Raw genomic sequence first — 16,735 nt, 5'->3', positions numbered from 1 at the left:
AACCTGCATATATTTTCACCGTATCTACACTAATTTAAAAAACACATTGCTCAGACAATATATTCATCGTGCAACAAACAAAAGAAACAAATTTATACCATGCAACAGTTCACTCGAATTAGGATTATCTATTGGCGCGTCAATAAAGAAATAATAATGACCAACTTGTTCTTCGTTCCAAAATATCAAAAAAGTAATATTTGTTCCACCTATATATCAAATGAGTTTTACAATGAAAAATACAAATGTTGAGATCAATCCCCAAATCTTAACTAGAAAGGATCCAAACCTAGCTAAGACACCATGACCGGCTCGAACATTCCATTAGATGAACTTCAGAATTTCAAGTCGAACAACATCAAGTTCATCTTGTGCATAGGTATATTTGAGTGTTAAGTGTCATCTGCACGATCAATACCATAAAATAATAGAATGCTAAAGAAATATAAACACAAGCAGACATCTTAATAATATATAATGTGTAAACTACAATTTACCGGCCATAAATCAATTGTTGCCCCCCAAATGACACTTGACATTTGTTTTTTTATTTTTTTGTTTCCACAATCTAAAGTGTAAATCTTAGGACAATGTAACATTTGAGTTATTTATCACATGTAAATAAAATACTTACATACCTGTTGCTTAATCTCCTATTTTCTTATTTGCATTGTTGCCTAACTTGGGTGTTGATGGAGGTTGGGCTACTTTGGGATTTAATGTCCTCTGAAAGCCATTAAACATCAACAAAGAAAGTGAGTATATAATGCATATTGTTTGCGACATCAACATGATAACAACTAATATGAAACCATAAAAGTCAAAGGAGTATAGAAGATTCATTTCGAGCATCTTGTCTTTCAAAGAGCACAACTCCTCACAACAATTACTAATATCCAATCCTTAGGTGTCTAATGAGCTACTACCCATAACAAAAATTGCTTAAGAGTCACAACAGCTTGAATTAAGAGATCACTTTGGAATTAAAAAGATTCAAGGATTTAAGAAATCACTGATGCAACACACTCTTAGGAGTCATATTTTATAACCAAAAAGAAAAAAAAAAATAGATCAATATTATCTAATCCAAATCATTTGACCATACCAATTTCATATATGGGTCGTATGGCACTTGCAAATGTAATCACGATTGGTGCAAGTGTCTAACATCATATAGACAAACACAGAACAAAAACAAAACAAAGTGAACACGACGCACTTACTTTTGCAAGCACCTTCACTTATCAAAATGAAGAAAAAAGTAAAAGATCTACCTTGTGTCAAGGCTCAAGGCTATTAAAAATTATCCTAACAATTTCCCACATAACACATGAAGAAAAAACAATGATGCAAATTGTTAGTATAGGTAAAAGTGTTTCCTATCATTTAGAGAAACCATAAAAGTGTTTCCAAGTTTCTAACATCCAAGAATAGTAAGGTTCAAAAATTCCACTTTCTTTTCTTCATAAACTAATATGAGGGTCTATTAACCAGACATATATGCACGTAAAATGCACACCTGGTTCCTAACAGTTCAATAGTCTTGTATTATTAGGTCATTACAAATTTGACTTTACATAGCTGTAAAAACGACTTGCATAAAAGCCTCCATGTTAAAAGGCGACGATACAAAAAGATAATTACTCACAAGATTATGAAGTAAGTCAGGCTGCTCTTGAAACAAGTCTGGTAAATGCTTTCTCATAGCCGCTTCCAACTTGACAGCATCTTCTCGAGGAACACCATACCAAATTTTAGGAGCCCCAAAGTGCATGTAATTCATTGAGTAGAAGTGGTGATCCTCAACATGTTGTTTATCAGAGGAAAAAAAACGAAGATGAACAAACAAAGTCTCATTTAATTCTAAACTGGAAACCTATAAACTATTATTTCGTTTAAGAAATGTACAGTCATGAATATATAGATCATATAACCAAAGGAATCTCAAAGAGAAAAAGACTAGATGACAAAATAAGCATAAAAAAACAGGAAAATAAAAAGAAAGAGAAAAAAAAAAATGTATTACCCAACAGAATGATGAGAATCACATTCCTATATACAACCAAGGTACCATCACACCTGAAATGTCTCCACTTTCAAAAGAGAGCACTAAGCCTGGGAGTCTTGCAAAATTATTCAAATTCCAACTCGAGTTCAAATATTTATTGTTGTAATTAGAGCAGTCCATTGTAGAGCACTCTTTTGGAAACCCACTTCCAAAAAGTCCAGTTTCCAAATCGGCTCCATAAAGAACCTACAAAGCATCACAAGCACAAACAAAGTTTCATTAAAGGAAAAAAGAGACAAATGTTCTTCAAATAATTAATCACCTGTCCAATCCTACCTCAATCTCCTCAGTAGGCTTCTCAACCATCCTCTAATATTCACCCTCAATATTCTCCACAGATGGTTCCCACTGCTTCTCAAGCATATTCCTACTACCTCCCGAATCTGCACTTACTTCCTTCTAAAAATATTGTCACTTAAAATCATTGGCATACTCTTGAAAAGCTTCCAGAGTGATCTTTGGATCTAGTTCAAAGCCAACTCCGAGCCCATTCCATTAGGTTGCATTAGACCCCTATTCACCCCACAATCCGTACCCATTTCACCGCATTTTCTCTTTTTCTTCTTCATCTTTGTATGCATTATAGACCTTTTTACCACAGAATCCCGATTTTGAAGCTTGTCGACCCATTGAATGCGAGTAGAAAATCTTGAATGCTTCCATATATTATCTTCTTTGAGAGGGCAGGGAGGATTCCAAGAAGAGGGTGGAACAATGCGGCAGATTCCATATCACTCTGCCTTAGGACGTATGCTCGCTATATACTTTAATGTATCTTTGAACTCCTAAAAAGAAAATGAAAATGTTTACTTCTCCAAATTTCCAAAGCAAGAACTCAATTTCGCCAATAGACCATAAAGCAAATAAGTATCTATAGAAGTCCATCACGGTGCTACCATTACCTCTTCAGTGGGATAAAAAACAGGAGCGTCCCCAAGAATAGGCCTGCATGCATCTTTTGGATGCCATCTTGCTATAACCTGTTAAAAATCCATTAGCAACTATATATTAATCATGTAAGGACACCGAGATCCCAAAACCGAGATGGTCAAGTTCAAAGACTACAAAAGAAGAACCTTTTGACAATTAGAACAATATGTGCACCCACGCACCAGGCCTCTTGGAAGCTGAGGCCTCGAAGATATGTTCTGTTAGATAAAGAAAATATTAGATGATAGTCAATGCATGGTAGTGTATAAGAATGTCAAGGAAAAGTACATTTTATGTAAATGGCAGCAGACAAGGTTTTCTTTTTATTAAAGATTGGTAAAGATCAAGTGACCTGATCAATATAAAATTTCCATCCCAGTATAGGTAACTTGTGAATGAAGAGGCCAATGACATCTTTGCATATTTCAATTGTGAATTGGGAGACATGCTCCGAATTTGGTTCTACCTCTCCGTCTCTAGAAAGCAATTGTCTCATGGAAAGGAAATTCTTTTCCACTTCTTCTAAAGCCCTTTAAAAAAAATATTCATCAGCTTCAAATAAATCATCTTTATGACCTTTTATAAGTATAATACATGATCAACGACATTGTTTACATGCCTAATTTCTCAAAAAAAAATGTAAACTTGCATATGAAACATTAAAACGAAATTGAGTAGTATACCTTTTCAAGGGCTTTAACTCCAGCGACAGTTTTGGTATCAAGAGCTACCAAACTGTCTCTGATCGCTTTCACCAGTTCCAATGGTGCTTTGCCTCTTGAAGCCTTGAAGAATGAGAATGACATTATTATTCTATTTGCTCATCTCCAGCTTTCTCTTTCTTCCTTGTAGCCATTGGATTTTTTTTGTTGTTTTTCCATAAGAGGGGTGGAAGTTGATACCATGCTGGTGTAGAGGTGGGGACTGATTTTTCTCAACTCGCGAACCCTAGCTGCAGAAATCGGGAGAGAGAAGTGGGAGATGGAGAAATTGGGTTTTCTATCTTATGTATTTTCATTCACCCATTTGTTCTTTTTCTTTATGTTTTTCGTGTTTAATTTTCGACCCTTAATTAATTTTTTTTCCTTTCTCCGATTGTTTGCTTTTGCTATAGCATGTATAATTATGCTCAAACTATAAGCCACTGGTTTTAAGAAAACCTGGGGTATACATATACTAAAAAATAATTAGGCTAATATTTGATAGTACCGTGGTATGTCTTGTTATATACCACTGTTTTTTAAAAATAGTGGTATTTGCTTGTTCCAAAACTAGAAAAGTGTATTGTACCGTGGCAAATGACTATAAACCATTGTTATTAGGGGAACAATGGTATATACCAGCTAACCAACCATGGTAAATGACCATTTTTGTAGTAGTGAAAACATTTATTCCACTACTATCAAATTCTTAAAAAGTATAACACCCAAACTTCCAAGTAAACTCCTAATGGAGTAAAATTACAGCATGCCAATTAAAAAATACATGTGCTTACAACTACAAACTAAGTCTTCTTCCGCAGAAAGAAAGCTCCTCCCACCATCTTAAAGCCAAGTGAGAAAAGTTCATCAACTCTAAATTTCTTGCCCTACACAATGAAGAAAATGTATCAAGGACTTGGATAGAAAAAAATGATTGCAAAAGTTCATAAATTAATACTTGTAACACAACATATCCATTAAGCTTGCACACTGTTCTTCCAAATTATATATGACATCTACACAAGTATGAACATGAACCCTACTTAGCATAAAGAAAAATGAGCTTGAGTCCACATTAGCACTTCGAGAATACAAATGCATGTGTAGCTTATTAGTGTTTACACATGCCTACCATATAATGCATCTCCTGTCAGATAATGCGGCATATAGTATTCAACATCCACAAGATACCCTATAATTCACAATCCAACTCCAACTAAGATAAAAATGTGCTCAAAATCAGTGCATCCCCTAAGCAGACTGCGTATAAGTATATATTCTCAAAAATCTATCGAGTCGACAATATTTAGATTATGGCTACAAATAGAATATACTAACTACTTACTTGGTGTTTGCACTACCAACACATAAGATTTAAATAATCATCTACAATATAATAATTTAAATTGTAGGCAAGCACAACATAGTAACTTCAGTAAGATTTGAACAAGTTCTGATTTTACTTCCATATCATCAGGACATAGCTTGGATAAGCTACTTGAATTGGTCCAGGACCAAGCAGGAGCAATCTACAATTAAAAAAAGAAAGCTATATCAGACAACTTTATGGATATACACACACAGATAGAGATAAATAACTGAAATAAATAGCGATCCAATTTTTTCTCGATACTAATCCAAGATAAAAAGAACCAAAAGAAATATGAACCACCCATCCTCATCCAAAACAAGACTATTCCAAATTGAAGCACCACTTGAGGAAAACCAAGGGACAAGGCAAAAGAAAAATCAAAATAACACCCATTCAAACATTCAAGCGGTACTCATTAGCCAACTAACACGAAGAAAGTTTCCCAACCACTCCTACACTAACTCGAATATAAGCAAAAACATAAATGAATAGTAGAATACCAAAACAGTAAAACCTAACAAATTAAATGTTTAAAACCTCAATATGTTAATCAATAGGAAAAATAAAAATACCTCATCAAGAAATCAATTGTTGAAGAACATTTCAGATTTGCTGACTACACTCCAAACTTCTTTCGACAACGAAGCCTGCAAACACCTCCACAATCATGCAGTAAATATCAAATCTTTATCACCAATAATCCCTATACACACCCAAGGCTGTTCCAACCACAAATTTAAGAAACTAAACCACCCACTCCTTTCATAAATCAAATTTTGAAGACAAAATCAACATTGACAAAAACAATTTCAAAGGTTGTTATTTCTTCAACCCAAACAAAGTTGTTCCTACCACAAATTCGATCTAGATATTCTCCACCCCAACCTTTTTTAAATCAAAATTTAATAAAATAAACTTCAATTCCAACAAAACAACTAAACCATACAAAAAACACCAAATTTTTATAACAAGTTAATTGAAAACCTCACCGGCTCAAGACTGTGCTGCTACTGCGGCATTCCACAACTCTTTTATAAATGTGCTGTGATTCTTGGCCCTACTGCAACCTGCTTTCATACTTCTGAATTGGTGTTAGTAGCGAAACTTGAGGCTACGTATTGCCATGTTTCTTTGGCTACAACAATAGTCCCACAACAACTGATTAAGTGTCTCTTCTTCCTTCTTGCAACAAACACATTTAGATCCCAGTTGCTTTCTTTCTGCCAGCTCTGATCACTAGCTGCACACTTGTGGACAAGCTTCCATACATTAGCAGCAAGGCTTGGATGTGGGCACCTATTCCATCCTATGGCAGCCGTCAGTGTGTGTTTTTAATTTCCAATTGAATCAAAAGTAGATGCAGTGCTAAACTGCCCCTTCAAGTCAGGAAGCCACTTCCAACTATCCTCCATTCCATTTGGTTCTGCTATGTCTCTCCATTAACCCAGCTGCAACCATAATTTCATTGAGGACATTCGGCACGTCCCATAGTCCAATATTCCATTTGATAAGATTTGACTGATATTGGCTCTACATCCACGAACAGTTTCTTGACAAATTAAGGCACTTTTGTATTGATCCAGGTCCTATGTAAGTTCTGTCTACACAAATATGTATGCAGGTCATGACCAATCTTCCATTGAGTTCTGCTCTGAACCTCAGTTTCAAGGATTTGCGGCAGGAACAGCTTCGTTTATGTGTCAAGCAGAACAAATTGCGGACCTTATGGCTGCACAGAGAGAAGTGTATTTTTTATTAGAATAGCAGTCTGTATGGTTGTACAAAAGATAAAAAACATGTCTATCACTAAAGTCTACTGGTTAAGGAATCGATGAACTCTGTTACTGTAGACATGAATATCATTACTGCATGGGCGTTAACACTAGGCTAAGAAGAGCTGCAAGAATAAGAGAGAGCAAGTGGTATCCACCAGATCCTCAAATTATCAAATTTCATTATGGTGCTTCAAGAGGAAACCCAGGACTAGCAGATTTGGGTAGTGTGTTTCGCAATTCAAAGAACCAGACTCTACTTGTAATGGAAAATGACACTCGCAATGGAAAACAACACTAGTTTACTAGCTATCAGGCGGAGTGTCCATGCATGGACACGAGTAAGAACGAGTACTGCTGAGAGAATTTTGTATGACGGAAGGCCCCCATGGATAAATAACTGGGATGCCCCCTATAGTACTTCTTTTAGGTTTGGCAAGCGTCATGAGGAGGATACACTATCCTACCTTTTGGTAGCAAACTATGTAAACTCTACCTTCATTTATTTTTAATACAAATATCCTGCTTATGTTCACCACCCATTTTTAATACAAAATCACTGCTTATGTTTGCACTTACCTGCTTATGTTCAGTACAAGGCTTGCACCCATTGCATAATAACCAATTTCCTTCTTACCACGTAGCAGCAATAGTTCACCACTCCTTAGTTTAATAAATTCATAATCCTTGTGCAAAATCCATCCATATAAGTGTACAATTACAGTATAATGATGTATCTTGAAAAGGACAACATGTAGGAATTCAAAACAGTATAATTACAATGATGTTTCTGATGTCTAAGAATTATAATTACTGGGAGTAGTATTAAGAAAGTGGGGAAGACTTACCACAGTTCTATTGTCCGCTCTCATTCTGGAACCATCCCATTAATACTTTTCTATTTGGACTCTTGGATAATTTTCATTTGTAAGGCATAGTTTGTCCAAGCCTTGTACTGAACTACAGCATCACTAACTAAGTCCATTGCCAATGGCGAATCCCGGTTTGGCCACATAATTTCGTCATGTAGGTCCAAGACTAGGAGTGAAAACAACAAATTCATAATTAATCAATAAAATAGTACCTTCAGATTTATATGAATCCCTTCTTTCGCTTTGTTTCATTGATTAACTCGAGAAGCAAACGCAGGAAGATAGAAGTAAGTAATGCAAAAAAAAATATAAGATAACTTGGTAAAAATTAATAATTTGCATGCCAAAAGGTGAAGCCTAAATTATGGAGGATATCCTGTGTCTTTTTACCCCCTAAACCAACAACCAATAATATGAAAGAGACCAAGTTGCTACTTTAAACAAAATCATCCAATACACCCTAGAGTTTAAGACACGTCTCTTGGTCTTCCTTTGTAACCAAAGGACTAAGAGCCGCACAAATGAGAAAAACAGTACCTCTTTTCATCAAATCCTAAATTGTTAAGTTAAAACTAGGCTAATCATAGAAAAGCATTTAATGGCAATTGCTTGGGATACCAAAGATGAGAAAATAAAGCAATTGCTTATATGCAATAGGATAAATATCAAGGAACAAATAACTAGTATGACAAACTCATGTTAGATTTTCAATTAATAGCTTACTACTAAGTAGCATTAGTAAACGTGTTTTTGAAATTGAAAAAGAGGGAAGAATAGTACCCCATTCCTTACTTTTTCTTCTAGGTGACCTTCCCATAAATACCAACAGTTAAAACAAAGAGTACATGTACAAGCACATTTAAAAAAAAAAATGAGCCAATCAAGGAAAGTACATGGTGACCGTTGCCCTTTCTTTCCCTTTCTCTGTGCCATGCTATGATATCTTTTTTGAGGAAATAAGATGTAGAATTATAGAGGAAAATATATTAAAGCGCACCCTAGCAAGTAATTCAACACTAGTTATTCAATTACTATATAGAACAAAAGGAATTGAAAGCTACCAAGCCACACCTACTAAATGGAATTCAATGAACCATAGCATAACTATTACACTCACATGGAGGTGGAGGTGTATCTCCATTGAGAATTTCCTGGGAAAGAACTAAAAGCAAGAGGGAAACATACCCACGACTGTACAAGATGGACAGGAACCCAGATAGGAATGTATTCTTAAACATCTCCACACAGTACAAGCCTTAAAACTACAAAAAAGCAGCATTAAAAGTCTAATTAACCTTCGCAAATGGCTGTAATTATAAATTTCAAGACACAGCTACATAATTAATCAAAGTTTTTACAACCCCATATCTTCAATTGCATACAAACTAATAACAACACAACTAATTCTACCAATAAACACTAAAACATAAAAGAAATTTGAACTTTGGGAACCCTAATTGCATGACCTTATTTAAACATACCTTGACTAAATTTGTGTGTGCTTCACTTCAATCTACCGAGAATCTCTACAATTTGTTCACAAATAATGAGAAAGAGGTTAGAAAATCGCGTGGAGTTCTTATGTCAAAGGAAAAGAATGTCAAAAATTGGGGAAGAAAGAGGGGACAGAGAAAACACAGAAAAGAATAAAAGAAAGAGAGGACGACGTACCGAAATCGAAACCCTAGCAGCAGCGGCGGTGGCGGTGCAACATCTCGTTTCTATTTTTCTTTTCTTTTTTTCTATTGGAGGGCATATGTGCGTGAGAACTAAAAAAACTCCTGGCTTAAGTTTTCATTTTTTATTCCAGTATGTGATTTTTATTTTGATTTTTAACTTTGTCACACATTACAAAGCGTCACTAAATATCGAATAAATGTTACAAAATAATTCAAGTATTTGGATAGCACTTACTAACTGTTAAAAACATTGCTAACTGATAAAAAGTGTGACAAATTACCTAACGGATCAATATGTGTTACAAATAAGAAATCTCAAATGTTACAAAATCACCCAAATGGTTTAGTGAATGGTTTGCCAAATGGTGCTCCATTATGGTGCCCTTGATTCGTTCAAATGTGCCAATATATCATCATCTTTAGGGAAACAGCGGACGTACCTCCAGTACCGTGAAGGTCATTCACGCCATGCCCGAAACCTTAATGAATGAATTATTCTGTTCACAGGGCACAGAGAATCTATTTTAATCTAGTCATTAAAAGTGGCTGAAAATTGTGGAAAATGTGTTCTCATAATTCGGCATGCGATTACAGGTAAAAGTAAATATTCATACCGAAAATTGTGAGCTCTTTCCAAATTGGAGATAACACAATGTGTGATATCAAAGAGTATATGACCTTGAGCAAGAGCATTGAAGACTACACATATAATGTCATTAGTAGTAGAAAAATGTCAATCTCTCATAATGTTTAGAAGTACAAACAACATCGTATTTCCCACATTCATGGTCATGCTTGCTAAGGGGATGGTGGTTTATGGCCATCTGGTAGGTGCAACTCCTTCATCTATCCGTGCTAGACCATCACCATATGTCCAATGAAAATGAGGGCACAAAAATGAATGGTATGAATTCTAGCTGATGTATGACCATGTTATTGCAACCTAGTGATAAGGCAGATCCAAAGTTAGGGTAATCGTTAGGTCAGAGAAAATATGTTGTGTGTCCCTAACTGTGATCGTGAACCTATCTAGGAAGAAATCGTGTGCATGGTTGAATGCTTGTGTGTCTTCCATATTGGCATAAAAGTATGCAGCCATACTTGGAGAATAAGTTTGGTCCATATGAAGAACTAGGGAAAAACACCCAATATTGGTGATGTAATCACGGAAGTGAAGGCCATAAGCAGGGGAGTCCATCATAGCCTGGAAAGATTGCTCAGGAATGATTTTTGGAGTTGTCATGCTTGATAAAGGTGATCCTTGATGGAGTAGAGAGGGATGTGACTTATAGTAGGGAATCCTGACAGACTATCAATCAGCGTGGTGAGAAATTCAAAAATAAATAGTCACGTTGTGTGAAACAACAAGAAGGTTCTACCGCAAGGGAATCAAATATATTCTCACTCCACGCCTGGTGATAAAGTGGACTAAAGTCTGTCGCGATGGATGGAAGAGTATGGAAGAAGATAAGACCCTCCTGCAAACAAATTTAAAACAATAGTTTAAAATTTATCTTGAAATGATGGTTTATTAATAACAACAAGAATTATTACAACCTAATGGCACACTATCTTTAACCACTCCTTAACAAGAGAAAACACAAAAAGGCAAAAGAGGTTGACTAAGAGATAAACATAACTAAAAACCTAATTTTTAAAGGAAAAACAAAATCCAGGGCTTTGTTGACGACGAGGATGGTTAAGCGGAAGCACATCATTGACAAGACTGTTGAGTTGATCAACCTACTGGATGAGCTGCTGCTGAAGTTCACCTTAGTGTGTGGAAAAATTGCTTTGGCTCTTCATTATGATAGTGTAATTTTCTAAAATCTGTGAGTGGTTTTGCATGAATTCTTCCCATGCCACTTCATGCATTGCCTGACATTCCTGTAATTCTAGCAGACGTGTAAAGATGATCTCCTTACGTGCGTGCAGTGCTCGCAGGCCTTAGTGAAGAAATTGAATGCCTTCCATAGGATTAAAGATGTTATGTATGACATTTTCATCAAAGAAATGTTCAGAGGATGGGTTGTTGGTCTTCTTGTTTGTCTGTGAGGTTCATATGAGCATATGGAGTCCAAAAAATAGCAACGCACTATGCGTTAATTATAGTAAGGCCAGCTATTTGAAGAGATTCTTATGGATTAACAGTTTGATAACCCCAATGCAACATAATTTGCGTGACTAGGGTTGGCAGAATGGCTAACCATTTTTTAGTCCTGGTGATCGAGTTCTAGAGATATTGGATTATGCAAAAGTCGTCACTTTGAGTTTGCATCACCCATAGTAGGTGGAGAAGAGGTTTGGTCACTTCATATGTTTTTGATGTTCCAGCCACATTGTGTCTTAGCCAATGGAGAACGGTTAGTTGATTTTGTTACAAAGAGCGCTGAAGAACAGCGTGGTTTCTGTTTTCGAGTTCGCCACGAGATACAGTGGCATGCATTAGTTTCTTGACGATATCAAATTGTGACTCCTGAATATGCACCTCGAGGTACGTTATTGGAATTTGAATGATTTCGGAGATGAATTCCGGAGTCAATTCAAAACGTTGTCCATAGGCATGGAATTAGAATTTACCATGGGCAAGTTCGCTAAATTGGTAGAACATTGATAATAAATGGTTTTTATTTGTTGAGTGAACAATAGATATATGATGTCATGAACAGTAAATTATGGTGGAAAAACAATAGATAAAACTCATCAAAATCATGTGATAAAGAGGAGAGTAGTCGAGTTTGCCAAACTCTAGTTGTATACTACTTGGATATAAATTTAGATTGCAAATATGCTTCACTAATAAGAGTCAAAATAGTAGATATGAGGTGAAAACAGTGAATTTAAATTGACAAGAGAAGATATTAGAAGGGGTTTAATCCGCCACGCGATTCGATTGACTATTAGTTAGTATCAAATCGCTTGTATTAATCCCTAGTGAATACCAAGTTCTCTCGGATCAAGGTTCCACTAGTATGAGAGTATAGCTCTATATCAAATCTCTTTGGTGGTGGCTCTATATACTCTAGTTCTCCGTTATGAGCTCTATCTCTAGTTACTCATAACAAAGAACTTAAAGTTCTTATTTATTGCAAACAATAAATACTAATGATTAATCATCTTCACATGGCTTCATAAACCTCCTCTAATGGAGGTTTAGCCTTGTTTCATTGGAATCATATTAACTAAATAAACTGAAGACATAATTGAAAGACAAATTAAATGAAGAACTAAAGCTTTTATTGATGGGAATTAATGGTGGTTACAATTTCTAACCCTAATGAAAATAAAACTAATTAAAACTAGACTAAACTAAAGTTAACTAAAGAGGGGAGCTAGAAGAGTTAAGGAAGGAGTTAAGTGTTTATCCTTAACTCTCTTAGGAGAGGGTTAGGGTTACAATTTCGTGCATGAGCCAAAAAGGGTGACTTTGGGCTTCTAAAATGAGCCCAAAGTCCATTAGGTTAAGTCTAAAAGGGCCACAGCTGATGGAAATTACTTCCATACTCTTTTCGTCCACTTTTATAGCTTTTATTGGGGCAATGCTGGGTCCATTGGAAAGCTAATTCCGAACCGGTCGTTTTGACATAAAGTACGCCCAATTCTGAGGCCCAAGTCCAAAGATACATCCTATTAATGTTTTACTGACTTTTTTATCCTTTTTCTACCCGGATTGACTTTGACTTCCCAACTTTGACTAGGCTTAAAAAAAGTTTTTCTCCATGATTCTTGGGATGTATAACTTCTTTGGCAATCATTTTAAGTCATTTTCCATGCAAAAGTGGTGCTTTTAGTCATCTAATCAACTTCAAGTTCTGAAATGCACAAAAACACGTAAACAGTACTAACTCTTATTTATTATAAACATAATTGGCCTAAATATAGTACTATTAAGGGGTTTAAACTACACTTTTGGGTGCTTATCAAACATCATAACCAATTCCTTGGAATAAGTAGCTTCCGAATGATATAGAAGAGGCATCCATCATCGACGTACAATTTCAGTGTCAAAATATAGATAAAACAGGCTTTCATGAAAAAAATTCATAAAAATTTTCTCGGGCACTATTTGTCTTTGTTGAGCCATTTGAAATTATAAGTAAGGGAAGAATAGTGAAGAATGAGTGAAATGAAGATGGCTGAAAGAAAGAGATTTATAGCCAATATATTAACATTTATGGATCAGGATGGCAAGGGCAGTTAGATCCTTAATAAATATGTGGGAAAAACATAGATAAACCATGTGCTCTTGTCGCAGCACATTTATGTGGCAATACGTTGCAAATGAGAATTTTCCAAGTGGGTCTTTTAACATACGATTCCCAAGACGATTAAGAGGTGTTCAGAAATATTAGATAATTCAGAGGAAGGTTTCATAGGGCAGTTAGACCAACACGTATTTTCTATCTTGAGTTGTCAAATAGGGAATTTAAAGTCACGTCCCTAAGACTGTTATCTAGGCATGCAAAGAGATAGAACATACGGAGGAAGGGGCCCAGGGTAGTTAGACCTACATGTAAATTCTGAATTGATGTAGTGAACCTCAATAATGGAAGTTGGTTAGAGCTTACAGAGTTTCGTGCGCAACATTGGTTAGGCATACTTAAGTGAATTTGATGTAGTAGTAGTGGTGATTAGGGTTTTGTTGTTCATCTTAAATTCTTTTGGTGGGAGGAATGGTTGGATGGATGGAAATAACTCTATCTACTATTTTCTAGTATCTCTTACTCTTTTGTTCCTAAGTTTAATGGTGGAAACACTAGTTCTTATCTTAAACTTGTTGAAATCTTAAACACATTCAATAGAGAAATATGGAATGAAATTAGTTTTGATGATTATCTTACTCACAAAGTTATACTCATTTGAACTTGTCAAATGAGTATGACTTGTGTTTGTGGGATTAATCAATATGAGATAAGTAGAGAAAACTTGTATATAAGAGAGGATGAAAAACTTGTATTGAAAGGACTAAGAACTTGTATTGAAAGATTAAGAACTTGTATTGAAAACACTAAAGCTTGAAGAACATAAAAATGGTAAACAAGGAAATTTCAATTTAAATTAAAACATTTAATATACTCCTAATGACCAAAGATTAGCTTTAGGGTAATGTTCTTTCTCTACAACTTTGGTTTATATAGGACACCATTTACATCTTTACCTTTCCTTCTAGAAACAACCTTTTGAGCTTTTGACCTAAGCCCATACAATAGAATTCTTGATTTTGGCTTTAGGTCCCTGAGACCGTAGCTTTCAGCTTTGAGTCCTTGAGTCTTTGACTTTGACAATTGACTTTGACTTTTAACTTTGACTTTCTGATACTTTTGCTCCTAAGCTGGAATCTTCCCAAGCAACGTAAATAGCCATCCTTTTTGCGCAAAAATGCACGTATTAGGAATATGCGTCTTAAATGGCCTGTATCCTGCAAACGGTAGCAAAAGATATAAGTTGTCTGTTCATTTAGCATAAGAAGGGCATAATTGAAGGCTTGTAAAGGTAATAAAATGCACATTTAGGGGCTGATCAACTACCCCTAAACAGTATTTTGCTTGCCCTCAAGCAAAGATGAGAGAGAAAAAACTAAGATCACAAATGTGTGATTTATTATACTAGTCTCATTTCGCGGAGTGCGATTGCATTGACCATATGTAACAAGGCCTTAAACCACTAAGACTTCCCTAGTGGACGAGCTTAAGCCTTGTGAGAGGTTTCTAGAGAAAGTACTCACAAACTTCCTTTATTTAGTACAAAGGGTCTCGTTTCCTTATTTATTCTCAGAGGGTTATACATCTCATTAGCGGGGAATAAATAAAAGATCTTTTGAACTCAGAATAATATATATATATATATAGTAGTTTAATAATCTAAAGATAAACATGCAAAACATGAGCGGTGAAATACAAATGCAGAGTCGTTTTCGAAACTTTTGGAGAGTGTCCTTAAGTTGGGTTCTCACAGGAGTGTGTTGCAATCATAACTATCTAATAGATTCACTCAAATTTTGTTTTCTCAAGTGCAGAGGCCACTTATATTCCTCACATACTCAAATGACGCCCAAGAAAATCGGGGTCAATTGATCACAATATCCACTTACCATCACACCATCCTATTCCTAGTTGAGCTATAGGTCTTTTATTAGGAATCACGGGGCTAAGGTAGTGGTTTAGAAATAAAGGGAAGGGAAAACAAATTATGATACGTTGAGAAATTGGGTCTTCAGGATATTTTTAACTAGAGAAGAACCTTGTTTTGTTCTTTTGCTTCCGAAATTATGATTCATTTTTTAGCCCTTTGGCTTTGTGACTCCATATGAATTTGATTTTTGAGAGTTCTAACTTTGCTTTTGTTTCTTTTGAAATCGACTCCTTTTGATTTTGAACTTTTTGGAGATTTCGATCTTTGAATCTTTTCTTTCTTTTGAAACTTCTAACTACTATGTTTTTGTACAAGACCTTCTCTTATATTTTTTTTTTTTTTTTTAGTTCATCCAATTCTCAACTTGTTAGCTCGGTAATCCTTTCATTATGTGTGTAGTAACGGTTCAGGGATTGATGGCGAAGAAATAAAAAGGTTTTTAGAAATTGGTGAAGGCTTAAGGGGGGTAACTAGAGAAAAACTATTTTTTGGGTTTTTAACGTTTATTTGGCTATATCGATCCAAAAAGGGCCTAAATTCTCTTCTAGGATATGACGTGGTGATCAAGCAAGTGGACGTGTTATCTCTCTATCTAGATATCCTTGTGTCATCACTCAATAATCATTCAGATGAGGCTTTTTGGCTAGATTCTCGCAAGATATGGAACTTAACTTTTCTAACCTTGGTCTCAGAAACTCACTGCTATATACAATCAAATGTTGATACATGCCATTCATGAAAAGGTGCAGAAACTATTGTATGTATATTAATCTGAGCTCGAAGAACAAATCTTTACTCTATTGCTATAATGAGACTTCTAAACCTTTTATTTGTTATAGAAAAAGGAAAAACAAAAATTTTAGTACTAAACAGAAAAATATTTTTGGTATTTTTGAAATATTTTAAGAAAAAAAGAAATATAGAAATATACTAAATCTATCTAATATAATAATACTATATAATAAATGCCTAGTTTTTGCAAAATGTTACTATACCACCCCCAAACAAAAATATGTTTTGTCCTCAAAGTATGAAAAAAATGAAAGAGATTACCATGGGAACATGAGCAAAAACAGTAGTAACCTGTATTTTGTTCTTCGTTATGTAAATATTCAATCCCCCAAACAAGTTTGGAGCATGGGTTGATAGATATAGAACGAGAAATACATGGTTTATCTAAAAGGTAAAAAACGTAATTATTCTAACATG

General features: G+C 35.2%; 2 long non-coding RNA genes and 1 pseudogene across 3 annotated transcripts; all 3 read right to left on the bottom strand.

Moving 5' to 3' along the window:
* Positions 1 to 265: 265 nt before the first annotated feature.
* Positions 266 to 4,542, bottom strand: LOC147493449 (putative lysine-specific demethylase JMJ16; annotated as a pseudogene). Its single transcript, XR_015199506.1, has 10 exons — positions 3,682 to 4,542; positions 3,351 to 3,528; positions 3,145 to 3,216; positions 2,971 to 3,048; positions 2,545 to 2,853; positions 2,345 to 2,467; positions 2,027 to 2,254; positions 1,649 to 1,810; positions 639 to 726; positions 266 to 403 (listed from the first exon to the last, which is right to left on the bottom strand). The product of XR_015199506.1 is annotated as a putative lysine-specific demethylase JMJ16 (transcript).
* Positions 4,543 to 5,091: 549 nt separating this feature from the next.
* On the bottom strand, positions 5,092 to 6,201 carry LOC147493448 (uncharacterized). Its single transcript, XR_015198032.1, has 3 exons — positions 6,061 to 6,201; positions 5,644 to 5,718; positions 5,092 to 5,228 (listed from the first exon to the last, which is right to left on the bottom strand). It is a non-coding gene; the product is annotated as an uncharacterized LOC147493448 (long non-coding RNA).
* A 362-nt stretch (positions 6,202 to 6,563) lies between these two features.
* LOC147493447 (uncharacterized) lies at positions 6,564 to 9,525 on the bottom strand. The gene is made up of 4 exons (XR_015198033.1): positions 9,387 to 9,525; positions 9,197 to 9,241; positions 8,901 to 8,977; positions 6,564 to 6,800 (listed from the first exon to the last, which is right to left on the bottom strand). It is a non-coding gene; the product is annotated as an uncharacterized LOC147493447 (long non-coding RNA).
* Positions 9,526 to 16,735: the final 7,210 nt, after the last annotated feature.

Source organism: Coptis chinensis, chromosome 6 (assembly GCF_015680905.1).
Source record: "Coptis chinensis isolate HL-2020 chromosome 6, ASM1568090v1, whole genome shotgun sequence".
In the NCBI taxonomy this organism is placed as follows: Eukaryota; Viridiplantae; Streptophyta; class Magnoliopsida; order Ranunculales; family Ranunculaceae; genus Coptis; species Coptis chinensis.
Note: the sequence above shows the minus strand (reverse complement) of the source record. Positions and strands in the feature narration are given on the sequence as shown.